This window comes from Pseudorca crassidens, chromosome 20 (genome assembly GCF_039906515.1).
Source record: "Pseudorca crassidens isolate mPseCra1 chromosome 20, mPseCra1.hap1, whole genome shotgun sequence".
Classification (NCBI taxonomy): domain Eukaryota; kingdom Metazoa; phylum Chordata; class Mammalia; order Artiodactyla; family Delphinidae; genus Pseudorca; species Pseudorca crassidens.
This window is the reverse complement of record NC_090315.1, coordinates 15,357,958-15,381,588: the sequence shown is the minus strand read 5'-3', so window position 1 is coordinate 15,381,588 and position 23,631 is coordinate 15,357,958. Positions and strand designations below refer to the sequence as shown.

Sequence of the window (23,631 nt, the reverse complement as noted above, 5' to 3'; positions counted from 1 at the left end):
CAGCACTGTTTACAATAGCCAGGTCATGGAAGCAACCTAAATGCCCATCGACAGACAAATGGATAAAGAAGATGTGGTACATATATACAATGGAATATTACTCAGCCATAAAAAGGAACGAAATTGGGTCATTTGTAGAGACATGGATGGGCCTAGAGACTCTCATACAAAGTGAAGTCAGAAAGAGAAAAACAAATATTGTATATTAACGCATATATGTGGAATCTAGAAAAATGGTACAGATGAACCAGTTTGCAAGGCAGAAATAGAGACACAGATGTAGAGAACAAACGTATGGATACTAAGGGGGAAAAGTGGCAGGGGTGGTGGTGGTGGTGGGATGAATTGGGAGATTGAGATTGACATATATACACTAATATGTATAAAATAGATAACTAATAAGAACCTGCTGTATAAAAAAGTGAAATAAAAATTTTAAAAATGGCAAAAAAAATTTTTTTCTTGGAATTAAAAAAGAATGTGGCCCCTGCTATTAACATATTAAATGTGACATTAATTGAACAGTTATAATTTAATAATCCCACCCTCTCCTCCCAACAACACGTGAAAGTGACCGTTCATTTTGCAGACTGACATTTCCTGTGGGTGCCTGTTGCTACTGCTTATGGACCCAGTGTAAAGCCGTTGCCTTGTAGGACTGCCGAGGGACTGAGGAATGAAGCGCAGGTTGTGGAGCCAGACTACTTGGGCGTAAGTCCTGGTTCCATCTCAGGCTCCCATGTGACCTTGGGCAAGCCACTAGCCTTGCAATGCCTCAGTTTCCATATCTTTAAGGTGGTAATGGTACTGTCCTCCTAGGTTGTTGAGAGAGTTCAGTGCATTCAGGCACGTAAAGCATTTAGAGCACTGCAGCGCCGGGCCCACAGTGACCACTCAGTACACGTGCTGTATCTGTTGTTCTTTCAATATTTTGTGCCAGTTTACTCACAGGGAATTGTTAGCCCCCTGAGGGCAGGGTTTATGTGGTTTTTGTTTATCACTGTGTCCTAGTGCAGGACTCAGAGTAGATGTTTTGTATATTTTTTCTGTGGACGAAAGGAAGGGCAGTAAGGGTCGGTTTTTTGTTTTTTTTTTTCATTCCCTTCAGCTGCCCAGAATTTAAACTCCGTGACTATAATTACCCCGTTTTGAAGATAAAAGCCGAACCTGATTGAATCTGAGGGCAGCATGTGATAACTGCAGCTGGTATTTATTGAGCATTTTTGTGCGTTAGGGCTAAGCGCTCACTCTAAGCTCTCACTGATACCCCACGCTCACCCCATTTTACGGATGAGGAAACTGAGGCCCAGTTGGGGGACCTGTCTTTCCTCTTGAGAGGAGATGTAGTGCAGCGGTTAACAACTGGAAACCCAGAGTTGCTCTGCTTGGCTTAACCCTCTGCCCCACCACTTTCTTGCTGGGTGACCTTTAGCCTGTGACTTCTCTGTTCTTGAACTTTCTCTTATGTAAAATAGGAATGCTAATAGTGCTGACTTAGAGGGTGGCTGTGAGGGTTGGGGGAGGTAATTCACGTGAGGTGCTCAGAACAGTGTTTGTGCAGAGTGAGCGTGGGTGGCAGGGTGCGGGGAGGGGGTTGGGGTTCTGGGGGCTGTTATTTTAGGTAGAACCGTTCCGTTGTGCTTCCCAAGCTGGCTGGAGGAGTCCAACAGCAGTGCTTACTCCTTAAGCGACGCTGCCCCTGCGAGCTAGCTCCCCCATCTGCACGGGGAAAGGAGCCCATCTTTGGTTTGTGCGGCTGTGAATGAAGCGGGCAAGCCCAGGGCAGGGGATGCCGTGGGCGCCGATCCAGCCCCGGCTCCGTCAGCGAACAGGTGGCCCGTTCCTGGATCCAAGGTAACCGACCAGCCGCCTTTGTTACCTTGAGCTTTCACTTAAGCCCATTCAGGCTCCTCAGACCACGTGCCTGATGAGTAAGGAGTCCTTTTATTTCCCGCCCGCACAGGGACCCTTGGCAAAACAGCCCGCTTTGGGAACTCGCCTGTTCGCAGAGACCAGCCATCTCTCGGGGAACTCCGGTGGCTGGCGTGTTGTTCTCGCGGCTGTTGAGTAAGTCGCTGTTAGAAGCCGGCACGGCAGGTTCCCGCTTCCGCATTCCAGACACCCAGAGCGGGCTTGGGGGAGGCACCACCCACCCAACGGGGAGGGCGAGGGCGGGACGGCCTGCTGAGCGCAGGCAGGTGGCCTTGGCCTGGACGGGACTGGAGCCGAGAGCCTGGAGCTCCCCTCATAGTCACCTGCTTGCCTACTTTGTGATCCAGGCTGTGCTCGGGACATCTTTCAGGTGAGTGGTGTTTGTTAAGTTTGGTAGTGACTTGTAGAGGAGAGGAAGTTAATAGTGTGTTTTCTCCTTTCGGGAATTAGACCCGTGGTTTTTTGGTTTTCTTTTTCCCTCCTCTCCCATGAAATGTTTACCTGTCTGCTGCTAACTGTGAAGAAAGGGTGGACGGAGCGTTGAGGGAGTGAGAAGGAAATGGGGGACATTTCTCCCTGGAGAAGGCATCGTGAATGTTGAGCTCCTAGGGGATGCAGACTTATGTACCAGTGGGGCATCCCAGCCTGGTACAGATGAGCTGTGTGGTCTCAGGAGAGTTCCTTTCCCTCTCAGTTTCCTCATCCGATGAAGTGAGAAGTAGCAGTACCCACTCACCTTTCCAATGAATCACCTATGTAAAGTGCTCACAGCCTGGGCACAGAGTGGTGCACAGTGTCAGCTATTCCCGCCCCCAGCCCCCCAAATTCCCTGTCTGACCTTGTCTCTGACTTCTCAACTGCTGCTGGCTGTACTCCAGCTACACTGGCCTCCTGCTGTTCCTGCCTGAGGGCCTTTGCCCTGGCTGTTCCCTCTGCCTGGAACACTTCCTTGGTATCCCCAAAGCTCCCACCCGCTTCGGGTCTCTGCTCAAATGTCACCTTCTCAGTGAGGCCTCTCTTCTCGTTAAACAGCACCTTCTCCATCACACTCTGGCCCTTTACTCTGCTTTAGTTTTCTTCATGGCATGACCACTTGATATGTTTATTATCCCCTCCTCCCCCACTGTAGGCTCCAGGAAAGCACAGGTACTTCTGTCTCTCCTTGTAGAACAGTTCCTGACATGTGGTAGGTGTGGGATAAACAGTTTTATGAGTGAATTTATGATGGTGTCCGAGCAAAGGTGGCTGTTCCTATCTGGGTTTTGAGGAGAAAGTCAACACATCCTCAGATCTGCAACTGAGGGTGGGGCGGTAGTGTGCACACACACCCCACCTTGGTCACCCAGCGGTCCTCTGGCCTCCCTGCAGTGTCCGGCCCTCTGACTTCCCGTCTCTCAGCCCCTCCCGTCTGTGCAGCCTGGGCCCTGGCAGTGGCATGGGTGCATGTGGCATGGAAAAGACGGCCTTGGCCCTAGTGAGTGCAGAGGATGTGTGCAGGTTAGTTCAGGTGAGGAAGGCTTTATCAAAGACACCACACACACACACACACACACACACACACACACCCGTGTATATGGAAAGCCGGCTTTATCATCAGGCCCTCTTGGGTGTTCCTGCAGTAGTGGGGGTCAGGGAATGCCTTGGAAATAAGAATTAACTGTCCAGGCAGAGTTTATCGGTCTCCCCTGCTTTAAAAGGCAATAATTCTTGCTCTGGGGCTGAACAGGTTTTAACTAAATGGTGAACCTCCAAGAGTCTGTGTAATAGCTGACACCTCCTCATCTGTTTCCTCCCGGTGTCAGCAATCGATTCTGTAAAAATATCTTGGGCAGGGCTTCCCAAAGCTCCACGGAGCGAGCTCAGCAGCCCTCTCGGGTTTCTCCCAACAGCATGAGGTACTGAGGGACTGAGGTGTGTGCTGCCTTCACGCACATCAGCACACCTCAGTGCCTGCTGCTGCTAGAAGAATGTGCAGAGTGTCAGAGAAGCAGCGCCTACAACATCTGACTGTGTCCTTTGAGCTCCAAGTGCAGTGGTTTTGGAGTTGTGTCGGGGACCCTCTTGCACATAATGTTCAAGTCCCAGCACTGCCCGAGCTCTAGGCATAGCACTTATCTTCACTAAACCTCGGTTTCCTTATCTGGAAAATGGGAATAATTAATAGTACCCGCCTTAAATGAGAAGTTAAAAGTGAGATGGGGTGACCTAGTTAGCAGTGCGTCTAGTGCATTGAGCACTCACTAAATGGGGATAATAATTATTTTTATGAATTGGTTTCAAGCCCTTTAAAATTTTTTCCGGTCCCTTTTTTGTGGGCTCCTCTCTACCCCACCCCCATGTCAAGCATCCTCCCACAATCCTTCACCCATGGGAACAATCAGGTACTGTATGTGTCTTTCCACATAATTTTCCATGGTTATATAATCCTATGGGGGAAATATTATCCTATAAGGGATAATATTGCTGTCAATTTCCCACATTTTGCTTTTCTTACATGGCAGTACTGTGTGGAAATGCCTCCAGGTTCTCAGGGTAATACTCGAATTTGCTCTTTTTAAGGACTGTGTAACACATGGAGGTGTGGGTGTACTATAATTTCTTTGACCTGGCTGTTACTAATGTGCATTCCCTTTGTTTCTAGTTGTTTTTTTCCCTCCAAATTATTATTTTTATTGATAGCTTTTAAAAATTAGATTGCAGACATCCAGCCTGCTTAGCCACTTTGTTAAGCTCTAAGCCTTTGAGAATGAATAGGAAGTAGCATTAGTATAATGAGGCCTCTTGCCCAGATAGGAGATGTATTTTCTGAGGGTTCTCACCAGGTCCAGCACAATGTTGAACCACGTACTTTATTATTTTATTTTATCTATTTGGTTGCATGGGGTCTTATTTGTGGCAGGCGGGCTCCTTAGTTGCGGCTTGCCAGCTCCTTAGTTGTAGCACGTGGGCTACTTAGTTGCAGCTCCAGGGCTCCTTAGTTGTGGCTTGCCAGCTCCTTATTTGCAGCACGTGGGCTCCTTAGTTGCGGCATGCGGGCTCCTTAGTTGTGGCACGTGAACTCTTAGTCACGGCATGCATGTGGGATCTAGTTCCCTGACCAGGGATCGAACCCGGACCCCCTGCGTTGGGAGTGCGGAGTCTTATCCACTGCGCCACCAGGGAAGTCCCTGAACCATCAACTTTAAATGCTTTTTAATTACAAAAGTGATTAATAGATTCCTCATGCTTAATATAGATTAGTTGTGCTTAATGAGTACTTATTGCCAAATAAGAGAGAGAAAACTTCAAGTTTTTTCCTATTAACAATCTTTGTTGGAAATCAAAACGCACGAGAGGAGTTTGTGATCTATTGGCAAGTTTCTTTTTTAGGTGGTACTTTAGTTAAGAAATATATTTGGCTTCCTGGAACTTGTGCAGTGGCGTACCCACTTAGAGGTCTGTTTCAGTTCTCTGCTGCTGTATAACAAGCGACCCCAAACTTAATGCCTTAAAATGACAGCAGTTTATTATTTCTCATGAATCTCTGATTGACTGAGGCTCGATGGGTCTTCTGCTGGGTTTTTTTTTTTTTTTTCCAGTGTTTATTTATTTATTTGGCTGCCCTGGGTCTCAGTTGCGGCATGTGGGATCTTTAGTTGAGGCGTGCAGGCTTTTCACTTGCGGCATGCGGACTCTCTTAGTTGCGGCATGCATGCGGGATCCAGTTCCCCGACCAGGTGATCGAACCTGGACCCCCTGCTTTGGGAGTGCGGAGTCTTAGCCACTGGACCACTGGGGAAGTCCCTCTTCTGCTGGTTTTGATTGGGGTCTCTCGTGTGGCTAGAGTCAGAAGATGGATGGGCTGGAATATGCTCAAGATGGTTTTACTCACATGGCACCTTGGAGATGGCTTGACCCCTCTCTCTAGTCTCAGAACCTCTCCTTCCACATGGTCTCGCCAGCCAGTAGCTGGATTTAGAACGTGGCAGCCCAGGGCTTCCTATACCTTCTTATGGTGTAGGTCCAGCATCAGCCCAGATTCAGCGTGGGAAGGAAGACGCAAGACTTGAATTCTGGAAGGTGGGGCCTATTGGGGCCCCTCTTTGGAGACCAGCACAGCCTTTGTTTTCTCACATAAGGAGAAGTGCAGAGGTCATCAGGACCAGGTGGTGCTGCAGTTTAGCATCTCCAGTGCCCCAGGTTCCTGTTTATCTGCATTGCTGCCCTTAGCCTAGTAGGGATAAGAAGGCGGCGCCCATCTCCAGCCCCACATCCTACTACAGGCAGAAAGAAGCAAAGTTCTGAGGAAAAGAGATAGCACCTCTGTCAGGAAACCAAAGCCTTCCCTGAAATCCTTAGCAGACTTTTGCTTCCGTCTCTTTGGCTAGAACTTTGTGACAAGACCACCCCTTGCCGAAAGGAGGTCTCGGAAATGCAAGTTTTAAGCTGTGCTTATTACCACCCCTGACAGAGGGGCAGTTAAGGAAGCAGCGGGGAGAAAGGACATGCTGGGTAGGCATCTAGGAGTGGTGTGTTCAGACAGCCAAAGACATGATGGGTAAACTGAGGCAGCGTGCATTCGTTTATCAACCGTTTAGTAAGTACCTGGAATGGGCGAGGCACTGGGCTTCTTACAGAGGCTACAAGGATCGGAGAAGTGGACACATCTGGGGCTAAAACTGACCAGGATCATTTGCTGGTCTGGACCAGATACTTGCTTAGCTCTTGTCTCCCATGTAGATGTTTGGAGTTGACTAAATATCATAATAGCCAATCTCATTAAGGGTTTAATTTGTGAAGAGGAACTATGAACCAACTCATTTAATCTAATGGCCCAGTGAAGTAGGCACTGTTATCATCACCCCCTTTTCAGAAGCAGAAACAGAGGTACAGAGAAATTAAATAACCTGCCATACGGCTAAGGAGTAGTAGAGTCGACATGCAGTCTCTGGTGGTCAGGCTCAAGAGTGTGTGCTGAACCACCGCGCTCTACTGCTTTCGTTTGTTTATTACGAGAAACGATTCTTCTTGAAAGAATATGTAAGTGACAACAGAACAAAACATGAGATAGAAACCATTTACTACTCCATCCCTCAGTCCTGCGTCCTGCCTCATTGGTCTTATCTGTCAGTAACCTGGTGTATGTTCTTCTCACCTCTTTGTAAATGCATTCCGTTTTTTAAAGACGGCCTTTGGGCACACAGAATCAGATTAATCATGATCCTTGGTGCATGGTACAATGGTGTTTTTAGTCTGTACAAAAATGTCTATTACAGTGAATAGCCTTTAACCTACTACCTGCCCAAGAACTAGAACATTACCTACCAGTAACTTATACTGTGTTATTTCCCATTCAATCCCCAGTCTGCTCTCCCAGGGGTGACCACCATCTTGAATTTTTTATCATTCTTTGTCTTAAAATAATTATTTTTGAACTTCTACAAATGATATTGTAGTCTTCTGGGACTTGCATTTTTCAGTTAATACTGTGATTGATCCAGACCGTTTGCTATAGTGGTATTTCATTTTTTACTGCTATGTAATATTCCACTGGCTGACTATACCACATCTTTGTTTAAGTCATTTCCATGACAATGCATATTTCAATAGTTTCCAGATTTTTTTGCTATTCATGGGCTACTGTGAATGTTGTTACACACATTTTCTGATGTGCACAGACAAGAATTTCTTTGAGGTATGTACTAGGCACAAGATTGGTGGGTGTAGGATATGAACATCTTTAACTTTGCCAAATATCATCAAACTGTTCTCTAAACATTCCCTCTGAGGATGTATAAGAGTTCCTGTTGTTCTGTATCCTGTTACACTTGGTTTTGTAAAAGCTTTTTTTATTTTTGTCAGTCTGATGGATATGAAATGAAATCTCATTGTGGTTTTAATTTGTATTCTTCTGAAGACTAGTAAGGCAGTCTTTTCATTTATGTTTCTTCTTTTGGATATAGGCTGTTCATGCTTTTTGCTTCTTTTTCTTTTTCTTATTGGTTTGTAAGTGTTCTTTATATAGTCTGGTTACTCATCCTGGGGCTGCAGCCTATTTAACCTAATGAAAGTTTTATGATTCTCATGTCCCCGTTTCCTTGGTTGTCTCTGCTTGTTCTCTCTCTCCCCAACTCCATGATACCTCTTTGTGTACTCCAGCTCACAGTGACTGTCTCTGGAACGGTTCTCAAATTATGGGCATTTTTATACATTTGTATAGATATATGACTATACTTGTTCCACCCACTGTAACATAGCTTTGTAATTCCAGGTGTATCAGGATTAGGTTCAACTGTATATAACAGAATTATTTATTTATTTCTCTCTCACATAAAGGAGCCCAGTGATAAGGAGGCCAGGGCTGCACTCTAATCAGGGACTCAGGTTCCTTCTCCCTTTTTGCTCCACCATCCTTGTGCTGTCACCTCATGGTTCAAGACGGCTGCTCAAGCTCCAGCCATTATATCTCAGCAAGCAAGAAAGAAGGGATGAAGATGGGCACCCCTACTTAATGGAAGTTGCACACAATAATTCTGCTTACAGACTCTTGCCCAGAACTTAGTCACAGCACCATATATAGTTATAAGGGAATCTGGGAAATGTGTTTCACATGGCCTTGTTCTTAGTTAAAAATCAGACAATATTACTAAGTTAAAAGGGGAGACTAGGGCTTCCCTGGTGGCACAGTGGTTGAGAGTACGCCTGCCGATGCAGGGGACATGGGTTCGTGCCCCAGTCCGGGAAGATCCCACATGCCGTGGAGCGGCTGGGCCCGTGAGCCGTGACCACTGAGCCTGCGTGTCCGGAGCCTGTGCTCCGCAACGGGAGAGGCCACAACAGTGAGAGGCCCGCGTACTGCAAAAAAAATTAAAAAGGGGGAGACTAAATACTGGATTAGGCAAACAACAACTTTACTAGTTCTGAAATGTTCCCTAAAAATGGCTCTTAAAGGAGTTGCCACACACCAGGATAGTACCTCTAGATGATGCACCCACCTTTTTTTTAAAATTTATTATTTTTGGCTGCGTTGGGTCTTCGTTGCTGTGTGCAGGCTTTTTATAGTTGGGGCGAGCAGGGCTACTGTTTGTTGTGTGCGGGATTCTCATCGTGGTGGCTTCTCTTGTTGTGGAGCATGGGCTCTGGGTGCATGGGCTTCAGTAGTTGCAGCACGCGGCTTCAGTAGTTGTGGTGCGTGAGCTCAGTAGTTGTGGTGTGCGGGCTCAGTAGTTGTGGCTCACGGGCTCTGGAGTGCAGGCTCAGTAGTTGTGGTGCACGGGCTTAGTTGCTCCACGGCACGTGGGATCTTCCCGGGCCAGGGATAGAACCCGTGTCCCTTGCATTGGCAGGTAGATTCATAACCACTGCACCACCAGGGAAGTCCCATAAATATCTTTTTAGAATTGATTTGTTCCAACCAAGACCCAACAAGTTTCACTGTTGGATTTGGTTCACATGCCTATTATGTGTTGTTTAGTCTGCAGGTTCCCCCCCTCCCTTTTTTTTTTTTCTTTTATAGTTTATTTGTTGAGAGAAGCCATGTCATGTGTCTTGTAGATTTTGTACATCTGTGTCTGGCTGATTGTATACCTGTGGTGGTATTTTAACGAGTTCTTCCGTCCCTGTGTTTCCTATGAATGGGTAGTAGATTCCGAGACCAGATCAGATTCATATTTGAGATGTACACACACACACACATGTGTGTTGCTGGTGTGTGTATATCCATTAGGGTACGTAAAGCCTGTTTTCTCTTTCTGTGATGTTCTGTAGAGTTAACTGTAAATGACTATTGCCTAGACCCATGCTTTCACTTGGGGTTTGCAAAAATTGCAAACCTCCTCTTCATTTATTAGCTGGAATAGTCCTCTAGAAAGAAACCTCCCTCATCTATTATTCAGTTATCCTGAGGGTACTGACCCTTTTGACTTTTGTTTACATTAGAAATGAGTAGTGAACAATTGGGCTGGTGGTTTCTAATCGGCCGATTTTTCCTTCACTGATTCCAGTCTTCTGTCTTTGTTTTTGTGTTGTTTGTGATATTTACTGGTTTCTGCTACTGCCCACGTCCGTCTTGGATTTGGGAACAAACAGATGCGCCATGGTCACAGTCATCTCAATGTGTAGGCATGGCTGCCTCAGGCCTTACCTTTGACCAGGTGGAGCCCTACGTGCTTGTCAGTGTAACCAGGGAGGGTCGGCTCTAGACTGTTGACATTTTCATTTTTTCCCCTCCTCTCTTTCCTGGCCATGTATTTTCAAACCTACAGCCTCTGGAGAGTTCCTGCTCTGTGCCAGGGTATAAACCTTTATGCTTGGGGCAAGAGGTGTTCGAGCGCTTGAATTTATTCTGGTCTGAAACTGCGTTCCTAGACAAAAGAACAGTAAAGGGCTGTGCTCCATTGGAAAGGCCAGTCCTTCTCGTAGCCTGGCCAGGGCGAGCTCTGACTCCAGCCACTGTTGTCTGGGTCATAAATTCCTAAGAGCGCAACACGCTTGAAATCATTTGGGTGCCTTGGGATCAGTTACACACTATATACCTGGGGATTTTCTTTCCTGCTGGAGATTACAACACATTTATTCCCTCTGGGTGGGGAGAGAAGATTTGATGTGGAATGATGCAGAATTCCTTCGTTCATTCAGTCAGTGACTTGTTCATTTGGCAAATATTTATTGAGCTTCACGTGCTCCAAGTGCTGGGGTCAGAGCCCGCGAAGGTCCATACTCTTGGAGTTCATGTTCGCGTTGAAGGACACAGATGATAAAGTAGTAAACAAATTGATCCGATATTGTACTTTCGGGTGGGGACGAATAGTGCTCTGAAGTCACTGAAGCAGAATGTGAGAGGACACACCTGGTGGAAGGTGGCGGGGGGCTGTGGGAGGCTGGATAGCTGGGGTGCTTGGGGGAGAGCTTTGCCGGGGTAGTGGTATGTCAGCTGAGTCTGGGATGGTACAAAGGTGGCAGCCTTGTGAACGACCTGGGGGAAGAGCCTTCCTGACAGAAGGAGCAGCGAATGAAGAGGTGGGAGTGAGTTTGGCGCGGCAGGGAACAGCAGAGGACACAACATGGCTGGAGCGCAGGAGGATGGGGTTGGAGGATGGACAGGGATGACAGCCTGGTGGAGAATTTGGGTTTGATTCTGAGCGTCATGTCTCTCATTGCCTCTGGCTGCTGTGAGGAGCATAGATGGCAGAGGTGGGGGTGGAAGTGAGGTGATGAGGGTGGTGGAGTGAGCAGAGGGGTGTGGTGCCAGACCTGAATGGTCTCATTGGTGCTGGAGGGAAGCTCACAGCTGGACAGAACTTGCCAGGGGATTGGTCAGAGTGGGCGGTGAGTGGGGTGAAAGCTTTTCCAGGGGCTTTGGGGTTTGGTCTGCAGGTTTAGGTGGCAGTCATAACAGTCCCAGTCCCCCTTTAACGTGGGCTGAGGGTCCTACACACACATGTCTCGTTTAACCATCATTGCAGTAGACTCTTATTCCCCATTTCACAGATGAGGACACTGAGGCCCAGGGAAGGGAAGCCCTTGATCCTTGTCACCCAGCTACTTGGGGCTGGGCTTGGGACCTGGCTAGCCCGACCCACAGTCTGACCTTGCTCCCCTTTTCTCTCACTGCATCCACAGCTGTTAATTCATTATGTTGACACAGTCTGTGCCCAGGAGGAGCTGAATGTCAGTGTCCTACATTTATGAAATCGGGGTGGAAGGGATCAAGTCCACATCGGTGGCCCTTCCACCTTCCTGCTAACCTGGATGCTGACACGCCTTTTATTACAGTATTTATTACAGGGCAGAAAACAGGGACTTTCTGGTTGCTGACACAGATGTAACTTGATGTTTGTAACTTGATACTTGGGCCAGATAAGGTGTATATAGGCCCCGGACTTTGAGCTCCCGAGCCTGCTTCACTGATGGGGGAGAAAGTCTCCCCAACCATCAGATCCTTTTTATCTTCTCCTCCAGAGCTCCACGTGTCAAGGGAGCTCACTCCCCACGAGGTGTGTCCTGTGTGATGCCTCAGCCAGACACATGGCTTTGCTTGGTGTCCTCAAGGGGAGAGGTGTGACCCCCACCTCCCTCTGTGTCGTGGCTCCTGGGAAAGGTGGCGTGGAGTCTGGTCCCGCTCACCACCTACCCTTTAACAGCACTGATAGCTGCTGATCAGCTGCTCCCACCTGCATTTAGGGCAGGTGGCAAAATTTTATATTGATCGGTCTTTTAAAATTCTACTTAAAAAAATCTTTGTTGATTTAAAACTTAAAGAAGCCACACACTGGTTGTAAAACAGTTCACAGGGTAGAGCAGCACGTAAAGCGTGGAAGTTCCGCATTCCCATTGTGGCCCCGGCACCTGGCCTTCTCCTCGCCTCCCTCACCTGCCCAGAGGGACATGAAGTGCACGCTTCCTTGCTGTGTGTACTGTGGATTGTGTGTGCTAAGAGCCCGGGCTCTGGAGCCACAGTGCTTGGGTTCAAATCCCAGTTTTGCCGTGTGCTGACTTGGGCCTTGACTTAATCGCTCTGTGCCTCAGTTTCCCCATCTGTAAAATGGTGGTGATGGTTCTTGGCTAGTAAGGATTCATTGCATTGAGTATGTAACAGAGTGGCACCTTGCAAGTGACATGCACTTACACGTTAACTATTTTTACTACACACATATGTGCATATATTGTTGTACACACATATTTCTTCTGGGTATATTGTTCTGCAGGTTGCACTTTCCTTTAATAGTCTATCTTGGAAAGCCTCCTGGGTCAAGGTCAGCCACATTCTTCCCCCCCCCCGCCCCCGCTTTTAAAATTTATATATTTATTTATTTAAAATTATTTATTTATTTATTTATTTATTTTTGGCTGCGTTGGGTCTTTGTTGCTACGCACAGGTTTTCTCTAGTTGTGGCGAGTGGGGGCTACTCTTGGTTGCAGTGCACGGGCTTCTCATTGTGGTGGCTTCTCTTGTTGCGGAACACAGGCTCTAGGCACGCAGGCTTCAGTAGTTGTGGCCCGCGGGCTCAGTAGTTGTGGCTTGTGGGCCCCAGAGCTCAGGCTCAGTAGTTGTGGTGCACGGGCTTAGTTGCTCCGCGGCATGTGGGATCTTCCCGGACCAGGACTCGAACCCGTGTCCCCTGCATTGGTAGGTGGATTCTTAACCACTAAGCCACCAGGGAAGACCTGCCGTGTTCTTTTTAATAACTTCACAGTGTTCCATCCTGTCAGTGCCCTGTTATCAAACACAGTTTGTTTCCAACCTTTATTGTTATAACTCTGAACATCTCACACACAAAAACCTTTGTTTGCTTCTTAGATTTTTCTTAGAACAAAGTCCTGGCGTTGCAATTACTGCAACAAAGTGAATAAATATATTTAAAGACGTGATATTTATTGCCAACTTGTTTTCTGGGATCTGTTTATTAACCATATGTATTCCTTGTTCCTATTTTTCTAGGGTTTTTTTTTTCTTACAGATTTGTAGGGGATCTTTACATTGTTGAAGGTATGAATCATTTGTTATATGTTGCAAATTTAATTTTTTTTAATTAAAAAAATTTTTTGGCCGCGCCACGCAGCTTACAGGGACTTAGCTCCCCAACCAGGGATTGAACCCAGGCCCGGCAGTGAAAGTGCCGAGTCCTAACCGCTAGGCCACCAGGGGATTCCTTATGCTGCAAGTTTATATTCCTACTTAGTTTACTTTTAAATTTTTTTATGTTATTAAACATACTGAGACTTTTTTTTTTTTAAGCTTTGGCCTTTAAGATAAATATATTCCTCGTTATTTTATGGCTTCATTTTTTACATCCAATATCTGTAATTTTTTTTTGGTGTTAGGTGTGGGATAAAGATCTTAAACCCACTCTTCACCCACCCCCGACCAGTAGTTACGCAGTTATCCCCATCATATGGTCTGAATAATCCATCCTTTCCCACTAACTTGAAAATCTTATTAGCCAGGCCCCAGTCTAAGTGTTTGAACATTTACCTTTCGGTCCCCTGCCATAACTCGGTGAAGCAGGTTGGTAATATCTCCATTCTCGGAGGAAACTGAAGCACAAAGAGGTGACCTTGCTTGCTTAATGTCTCACAGCATGGATGAGGCAGAATCTGGCTTGCAATATTGTGGATTTATTCAGTAATGAGCTTCCTTATTTCTAATATATTTTCAGCAGCTTTTCCTGCAGTTTCTTGGCAGACCTTCCTTTTGTCCACTAGTAATAGGCATTTCAATTGCTCCTGGGCTCTTCTCTGCCTCGTTGCCCTGGACAGGACTTTCGTGACAGTGTTAAACACCATTGGGGGTTGCAGACAGGCATGGGTACCTCAAGATGTTTTATCCTTCAGGTCCCCCCTCCATGGGGGCCTAGCTAGGCAGGGACCAGAAAAGTGGCAATGTCAGTACAATGAAGGACTCATCTGTCCCCATGGCTGGGCCAAACCAGGGAAGAAGCTGGCATCAAGGGTCATGACTTGAGTACAAGCGGCAGTGGACAGCATTCTGGGGCCTTGATTAATACGAAGGGGGGAGGGAAGGGTCCAGCAGCGAGGATGTGTGGAGCCCAGCAAGGAGCTAGCACAGTGAACCCAAACGTGGAGAGGGCAGCCTCAGAGTTGGCTGCTGGCTCTGTGGAACTGGTTCCCCACCTGGATCTCATGAGGCCTGACATCAGACTACCAGCTTCACACTGCACCCTTGCCTCGTCCAGGCGGGTGGCCTTGGACAAGCATCTTACCGTCTCTGTGCCTCAGCTTCACCTTCTGTAAAATGGAATAATTGGAGCTTTTACCTTAGGTTTTTGTGACGATTAAATGATCCATGTAAAGTGCTTGGAACTGTGGTTGGCACATAGTAAACACTCAAATAAATGTTAGTCATTATTTCTTCTCTGCTAAGAAGAAAATAGATCAGGGCAAAGGCTGGAGAGTATCTGAGGCTCCTATTTCAGCAGAGGTGATCAAGGCAGACCTCTGAATGTTTGGTCAAGACCTCAGAGATAAGGAGCCAGCTATGGAGACATCAGGGAAAGAGCATTCCAGACAGCGCGCGGCAAGTGCAAAGGCCCTGAGGCCGGAGCTTGCAGAGCATGTTCTTAGAAGTACAAAGAGGCCACTGTGGCCAGAGGGCAGTGAGGGAAGGGAAGGGAAGATAAAGGAGATGAGGTCAGAGAGGATGCCAGCTGGGAAGTTCTTAGCCTAGGTTCTTTTGGTTGAAAATAACAGAAACCCAGGTCAGATCCACTGAAGCCTAAAAGAGTTCTGAAATGCCTCTTGAAACCTGGACTGGTATCATCATCGGCTGGTGTCATGATCAGTAAATAGGCCCAGGGCCCACAGAGTTTTCTCTCTTCCCTTCCCCACTTTGCCTCTTCTTTCTCTTTGCTTCCTTCCCTCTCTGGGTTTCTCCAGGCGTTTGGCTGTTCCATAGCTCCTTCCTTATATGGTCTCCAGTTCCCAGCCACCAGCAAAGACTCGACTGGCTGTCTCCATCCCAGGAAGGGGGCCTGATTGGCCCAGCTTTGGTCAGATGGCTCCCTTTCATCCAGCGAGCTATGGTGAGGCAATAAGCATGGCGCACACACTTCTCATAAAATGAGGGCTTTCGGAAGCCCAGCAGACCCACTCCTTTGCTCTCTTGGCCTAGGGCATCACTGCTCTTCTTACATATGAAACATCATCATGCTGTTGAATATGGGCCAGATGGCCTGGATTCAAAGCTCAGCCAGTTGCTAGTTCTGTGACCTTGTGTTTATCACTTCACCTCTCAGGGCCTCAGACTCCTTACCTGTAAAATATGGATGATAAAGACTTCTACCTCGGGCTTCCCTGGTGGCGCAGTGGTTGAGAGTCCGCCTACCGATGCGGACTGCCATGCCCCGGTCCGGGAAGATCCCGCATGCTGCGGAGCGGCTGGGCCCGTGAGCCATGGCCGCTGAGCCTGCGCGTCCGGAGCCTGTGTTCCGCAACGGGAGAGGCCACGGCAGTGAGAGGCCCGCGTATCGCAAAAAAAAAAAAAAAAAAAGACTTCTACCTCAAGGGGTGACTAAGGGTATTAAATACACTTATGGAAAGTATTTATCAATAGTTTAAGCCTGATGCACTGTAAGCACTTAGGAAGTGCTCAGGAAGTATTAGTTATCATCACCATCATTATCCTTATTTTTTCTTCCCAAGACTGGATAGTGTGCTATTGTTCAGGCTGGGACTTGGGGATAAAGAATCAGGAACTGATCTCAGCTCCACCACCAACTAGCTCCGTGGCCTTGGCCAAGTGAGTAACTTCTGAAGGAGCTTTGGGTTCTTCATCTGCAAAGTAGGGAGGATAACAAGTGGACAGGGCTCATTCCCTGGATGTATGTGTGTTGTCTGAGGTTTGGGGTGACTGTGGAAATTCAGGAGATCCCAGGTGTTTGGGCTCAGTGCAGCCCAGGTTCCTGATCATACACCCCACGAATGTGAGCTGATGGTGAGGGTGGTGTTAGGACCTGCCTCTCCTCCTTCACAGAGGTTTGTGCAGGGCTCTTCTGCACGTGGCGTGGCACCATACCTGTTCCCTGGAAGCCCATCTGCTGCCCCCGGACTGTGAGAGGAGCACCACGTCTGACCCAGCCGTTCCCAGTCCCCTGGCATCAGTGCTGAGCGGGAATGCAGGAGGCGCACCCTCTTCAGGCTTCTTCTCTGGTGAAAGACAGATCTGGAAAACAGAGTCTCAGGAAATGCTGTGTTTGTGTCTGTTCATACCCATTCCCCAGACAGTGGTGCTTCTGAAACCTGGCTGGGAATTCGCCTCACCTGGGGAATTTTATTAACAGTTGGGCTTATCTGGCTTCACTCCTGGAGCTCCTGTTTGGGCAGGCGTAGAAGATGACCGTCTGCTGGTTTGGCCGCCTGGCAACCATTCACCGTTCTTTTGAGGTTTTCCTCTGGGGAACTGCTTCCTCCATCATCCGATCCATTCATTTACTGAGCCCTACTGTATGTACGATGCCACGTTACTCTAGCACCGGGGCTGGGGCAGTGAATCAGACACTGAAAGCCTTGCCCTTGAAAATGGAATGAGATGACAGTATCTTGTAAGTTATAAATTATCTTATAAGTTAAATATTAAGTAATTACACATTAGATAACAGTCATTTTCTGATTTCATATCACCGTCGCTTTCTGATTTCAATAATTGTACCATGATTGGCCATTTTCTTTGGAAACAACCACTGACTTCTGTAGGGGATAAAGAGAACAAATTCCTAGAAAAAGGAAGGCAAACCAGTATTAGCTGAACAATCATAAAATTGACTAAAAATATTTATCTTTTTTCAGTTTGTGGGTATTGTCATGAACACTCAGCCATAACAAAATGCTTTGTTGTACATAATACGTTTCTGTTGAAAAAATCAGTGCTCATATGCACAGTTTTGAGTTTAAAGGTTCTAAAAACATTAGTTGGTAGGAAGTTTATAGATTCTTTTCTTTCTTTATACGTCTATGTATTTTTCACATTTTCTAGAAGGAACTTCCGGAAATAGGAGTAAAAAACAGCTTTTAAAAAAAAAAGCCCCTCCCGCCTCGTGGACCGATCTGGTCCTTGTGGTTTGGCTGTGGAACCGCCTCAGGAGCAGGCATGGGCCCTTCCCATCGGTCCGCCCCTCCCATCGGTCCCCACCACAGTGATTGGCTCCCCGCCACAGTGATTGGCTCAGGAAAGGGCTCCCATTAGACCATTCAGAATTAACACATGTCTTCTGCTGGAAAGCACCAGGAAAGAGGTGCTTTCTTTCTGCTCGAGTCCTAAGTTGTGGGGCAGAAAACTAATGCCGCTGGGGACCATTTTTCCCAAAGGGTCAGATAGAAGGGACACGGAAATGATTGGTTCCTGATAAACTCTCTGGGTAACTGGGGACTTCCATGATGGCGCAGTGGTTAAGAATCCGCCTGCCAATGCAGGGGGCGTGGGTGCGAGCCCTGGTCCAGGAAGATCCCACATGCCACAGAGCAACTAAACCCGTGCACCACAACTACTGAGCCAGCGCTCAAGAGCCCACGAGCCCCTACTACTGAGCCCACGTGCCGCAACTACTGAAGCCCGCGACCTCTAGAGCCCGTGCTCCGCAACAAAGGAAGCTACCACAATGAGAAGGCTGTGCACCGCAACGAAGAGTGACAAAGTGAGAGAGTGGCATGGACATATATACACTACCAAACGTAGAATAGATAGCTAGTGGGAAGCACCCGCATAGCACTGGGAGCTCGGTGCTTTGTGACCACCTAGAGGGGTGGGATAGGGAGGGTGAGAGGGAGGGAGATGCAAGAGGGAAGAGATATGGGAACATGTGTATATGTATAACTGATTCACTTTGTTATAAAGCAGAAACTAACGCACCATTGTAAAGCAATTATACTCCAATAAAGATGTGAAAAAAAAAAAATGAGTGGCCCCCGCTCGCGGCAACTAGTGAAAGCCCACGTGCAGCAACAAAGACCCAAAGCAGCCAAAAAATAAAAATAAATAAATTTTAAAAAACCCAAAAAACTCTTTGGGTAACTGGAAGTTGGAATAACCTCTGCACTTGTCAGTATGGTGAGCCAGAAAGTTGCTTTTTTTTTTTTCCTCGAGCCAGTTTGAGTTGGGTCTTGGCCACTTGCAACCAAAAAAGCCCTGTAAGTAACACAATAATCTTAGTGGGCCCTAGAATCTGTAGCTTAAAAATTTTCCACCAATGATTTGTATGAAGTTTGAGAACCTCTTTGCTAGAGTTTTCTGAGTGGTGGTTCTCAGACTTAAGTGAGCAGCAGACTTGCCTAGGGGGTGGTCTCGTTAAAAATACGGAGCCTCTATTCCAAAATGCTGGAGATTCTGATCTGGAGCCTGGGGCCAAGGGATCTGAGTTTTGAGCAGCATCCTGGGTGATGGGATGCACATCAGAGTTTGAGAACCACTCTGATAAAGGGCAGGGATCATGCCCAGTCTAAGGCTTTACCCGTAGAGGGGGCCCAGGGTCTTCCTCAAATGAATGAAAGTAGAATTTGAGTTTAGATCTTCTTTGGAAAATCATTCCTTTCCTGCCTGTTACCCAGCCTTGCACGCTACGTCATGTTTTAAAAAATCTAACCAAAGGAACTATGGTTAGATACGTGAGCTTTATTAATGTAATGGTTTAACCAGCGTGGAACCCCTCCAGTAACTTGGAAACAGGTGGATATTGTGTCTGCTGAAATTGTTGCTTCAGATTCAGAGCAAAGTCTGCTCTTGAGGAAGGATTTTGGTAGTAGCGGAAAATGTTCAAGAGGGTAATTACTTAGTCTGAGGTAATTTACTGTGAATGCTTCCCTCACGTGTATGTGTGTGTGTGTGTGTGCGCGTGCACGCACGTGTGTGTGTACATGTGTACCCATACTTACTTGGAGGTGAAGGAAGGGCCACAGCCATTTTACTTGGGTGAAAGGGAATCTTTTGAGTTGACCCATTAGGCCAGAAAATCCCTTTTCAAATACTGTCTTGTAGCAGCTTTGCTTTTGAGACCCCTGAGAGCTGGGGGAAAGGGGGTGTGGAGCCTGAATGACATGCCCTGTTGGCCCTAACCCCAGGCACGTGTGACTTTGCCATTGTCTGAAGTATTTTTTCCCCCAGGCCTTGTACCCCATGCTGAGTTCCTGTAGCTCAGCCATCAGGAATTAGGGTGTGGGTTGGCCAGAATTATGCAAATTTAAACTGATCATCTTCAAATATTTTTGTTTGTGTCCCCTCAAGAGAATTTTATAGTGTACCCCTCCGTGTACATTATAAAGCTAACATCTAAAATAATTTTATGGGAACTTAAGATTTTTCTTATTTGTGGGAGAAAGAAAAGAGCGCATATTTTGTAAGGCGAGGTAAGATGAAGATTGACTGTAATTGAAACCAATATTCTAGGATATGATTAGATAAAGTAGGTTTTCACTACCTTATTAAATAAAGCACACAGAATCTGAAAGAAATCAATTTTTTCCCTGGGAATTTTTTCTGGTGGATTTCAAAAAGTTTGGTGGTCCTGCAAAACATTCCATTTAAATGAATTCCAAGGCCACTAACCTACACCGCTTTGACTGTTCCGAATTTAGGAGATCCCAGCATAGGCCAAAATATTGTTTTTAAAGCCAAGTTTCATATTTAACAGAAATAAGTCGGGGAAAGACAGGCAAGTCTAGGAACTTAAGGAGCTTTATTATTCATTAAAGACTACTTCCCTGAAACCAGCATTTTGATGCTTCCTGTTGTTTGGAGTCCTAGAGATTTTATACACCCACCCTGGGGTGCTTTTTGGGAAGAGGTGGGCGGTTGTGCAGTGGGGGATGGACAGCTGAGAAGGCTGATTGCTTCACAGATCAGTTTCAGGAAAGGAAACTTGTGACAATGGAGGATCTCTTCCCTGAGAGACAGTTGTCCTCTCGGATCCATTGAAAGTCTCTGTAAACCCCTGGGGATAAGCACTTCCAAGCCTGAAGACTCAGCTGAAAGAATCTCACTGTTTCTTATCTCATAGAACAGGAAGTCCAGAGGTAGCTAGGTTACAGAGATGGTTGACTGGTTCACCACCACCACTACCATCATCCTTGCAGATCCAGTTGATCTCATCTCCTGGCCCTACAGACTTCCTCCTCCTGTGTGCCGCCCCAGCGTGGTCCAGGGAGTACTTGCTTGGACATCCTGGCCAGATAGGATAATGTGTAAAGGAGAAGGAAGCCGGCATCTGTCTCCAGAAATCCCAGCCAGTCTCTTCTTGCTTCTTCTTGGCCCCACTGGCTTAGGCCAGCCCATCTCCTACTATCATGTTAGTATGTAAAAGTTCAAAACATCACTTCTTGATCACTAATCAATATGGTGGCTAAAAAACAGCTGTCACATGCCTTCACACCATTATTCCCCTCCAGTCAACAATGTCTAAATTTGCATCACCTATGTTTGTCTTGATCACCTGTTTCGTATCCACATATGGTTCTGACCTTCTGATTGTATTTAAAATGTAACCCCTTGAGTCTTTTTCTGCTCATCATTTTGTTAAAAATGTTGTAATGAGGGACTTCCCTGGTGGCATAGTGGTTAAGAATCCGCCTGCCAATGCAGGGGACACAGGTTCGATCCCTGGTCTGGGAAGATCCCACACGCTGTGGAGCAACTAAGCCTGTGAGCCACAACTACTGAGCCTGCACTCTAGAACCCGTGAGCCACAACTACTGAGCCCATGTGCCACAACTACTGAAGCCTGTGTGCACCTAGAGCCTGTACACCGCAACGAGAGAAGCCACTGCAATGAGAAGCCCGCGCACCGCAACGAAGAGTAGCCCCCACTCACCACAACTAGAGAAAGCCCACACGTAGTAATGAAGACCCAATGCAGCCAAAAATAAATAAGTAAATTAATTTTTTTAAAAAGTTATAATGAGTTTTGAGAGCATAAATTTTTCCTACATAAAAATTAGGTGAGAACACATCAAGAACTATTTACACTCCGTGAAGTTCAAGTATTAAAAACCAAAGAGGCATTTTACTGGGAAAAAAACGTTAACCTGGAAGACACTCTTTGCAGTGGTACCTGCAGTGGTACCTGGCTCATAATAAGCCCTCAATAAATGTTAGTTGTTATTTTTACTGGGAGGGTGTTTGTTAAAATCTGTAATACCCTTCTTCCCCTAAACTAACAGTGTCTAATAAAGTAGCCATTCAGAAAATATTTGTTGAGTGAATTAGGGGGAAGCACAGGGTAGTGATTGAATTGACAGCACTGGAATTAGACCTAAATTCGAATCCCACCTCTGCCATCTTTTAACTGTGTTTTTGAACAGATCATTTAACTTATCTGAGCCTTGGTTAATTTTCTAGTAAGAACAGGATTAACTCAAAGGGTACTGAATCAATAAGGATAGGCTAGTTTATGCTGCTAACAAATAACGCTAGTATCTCAGTGACTTAAAAGACAGGGATCGAGTTCTCATTACTACCCCATGTTCCTCATGGATTGGTAGCGTTTCCCCATTCTACATCATCCTCATTCAGGCCCCCAGGTTTCAACATCTGGAACAGGTTCACTCATGGAAGAAGGGGAGGATAGGGGATTGTACATCAGCTCTCAGAGGATCCCACGCGGAACCAGCCCACATTGTTTCTACTCATATTTCACTGGCCAGTGCAAGTCTTCAGGGTGGTGGGGAATTGTAGTCCTACTCTGTGCCTGAAAGGTGAATCAGAACTAATACAGTTGCTAATGATGTTTAAATAAGGTAAAATTGTGAAGCATCATTTTTTTAAAAAATAAATTTATTATTTAGTTTTTGCTGCGTTGGGTGTCCGTTGCTGTGTGCGGGCTTTTCTCTAGTTGCGGCGAGCCGGGGCTACTCTTCGTTGCGGTGTGCAGACTTCTCATTGCAGTGGCTTCTCATGTTGCGGAGCACGGGCTCTAGGCACGTGGGCTTCAGTAGTTGTGGCATGAAGGCTTCAGTAGTTGTGGCTTGAGGGCTCTAGAGCACAGGCTCAGTAGTTGTGGTGCACAGGCTTAGTTGCTCCGCGGCATGTGGGATCTTCCCAGACCGGGACTCGAACCCGTGTCCCCTGCATTGACAGGCAGATTCTTAACCACTGTGCCACCAGGGAAGCCCGAAGCATCATATTTTAAGTAGGAAATGTAGGTGCTATTTTGTTATGGTTGACAATGATGATAGGAGAATAAGTGGTTTTTACATTAATCCTGCAAATTGCAGTGAGATCTGGTGGGTGAGCTTGGTGACTAAGGTGTTGGCTTGGGTTCCAAAGTCAATTCCCCTACTTGCTAATAACCCTGTCTTTGAAGAGTGGTTATAGTAGTAAACTCCTGGGGATGTGGGGATTTGATGTTCATGCATGGAAGGGATCAGTCCAGAGCCTGCGTTAGACACAACCAAAAGTAGATTGTTACTGTTGTTGTCACCTCTTAGCTGGCCCTGAATTATCCTACATAGAGTAAATCTAAAATTACTTACCTTTTCTCTTCTGCTTCTTTCCCCCTATACCCCATTCGCTCCACCCATATCCTACAGGTTTTGATATGTCATTTCTCATGAATCATTCATTTCTAAATGATTAACAATTTTTAATTACCTTTATTGAGGTACAACTTTTTATACCTGGCTTCTGTCACTTAGCAATATGTTTTTTAGGCTCTCCATGTTATAACATGTATCAGTTCACTCCCTTTGTTGCTGAATAGTATCCTATTGTATGGGTATACCACACTTTGTTTATCCATTCACCAGTTGATAGATATTTGGATTGTTTCCAGTGTCGGGCTAGTATGAGTAATGCTGTTATGAACATTCCCGTAGGAGTCTCTGTGTGGACATATGTTTTCACTTCCACCTAGGAGTGGAATTGCCAGGTCATTTGGTAACTTTGTGTTTAACTTCTTAAGAAACTGCCAGATTGTTTTCCAAAGTGACCACACCATTTTATAGTCCCACCGGCAATGTATTGAGGATTCCAGTTTTTCCGTCTTCTCACCAATACTTGTTATTATAGCCATCCTAGTGGATGTGCAGTGGTATCTCATTGTGGTTTTGATTCATTTCCCTAATGTCTAAGGATGCTGAGCACCTTTTTATGTGCTTGTTGGCCATGTTTGTATCTTCTTCAGTGAAATGTCTCTTCGAGTCTTTTACTCATTCTTATTGGGTTGTGAGACTTCTTTTATGTTGTGGATAACAGTCACTCATCAGATATATAATTTGCGA

General features: G+C 46.4%; 1 protein-coding gene across 14 annotated transcripts in view; it reads left to right on the top strand.

Moving 5' to 3' along the window:
• Positions 1–23,631, top strand: part of SIPA1L3 (signal induced proliferation associated 1 like 3) — a 237,344-nt gene that overhangs the window by 12,196 nt on the left and 201,517 nt on the right. Inside the window, exon 2 of one of the 14 annotated variants that reach the window (XM_067719500.1) lies at positions 1,964–2,067. The exons of the other annotated variants lie outside the window; for them this stretch is intronic. The gene's annotated coding sequence lies outside the window, so the exon portion shown is untranslated. The remainder of the gene's footprint in view (positions 1–1,963; positions 2,068–23,631) is intronic. 14 annotated transcript variants of the gene reach the window in all.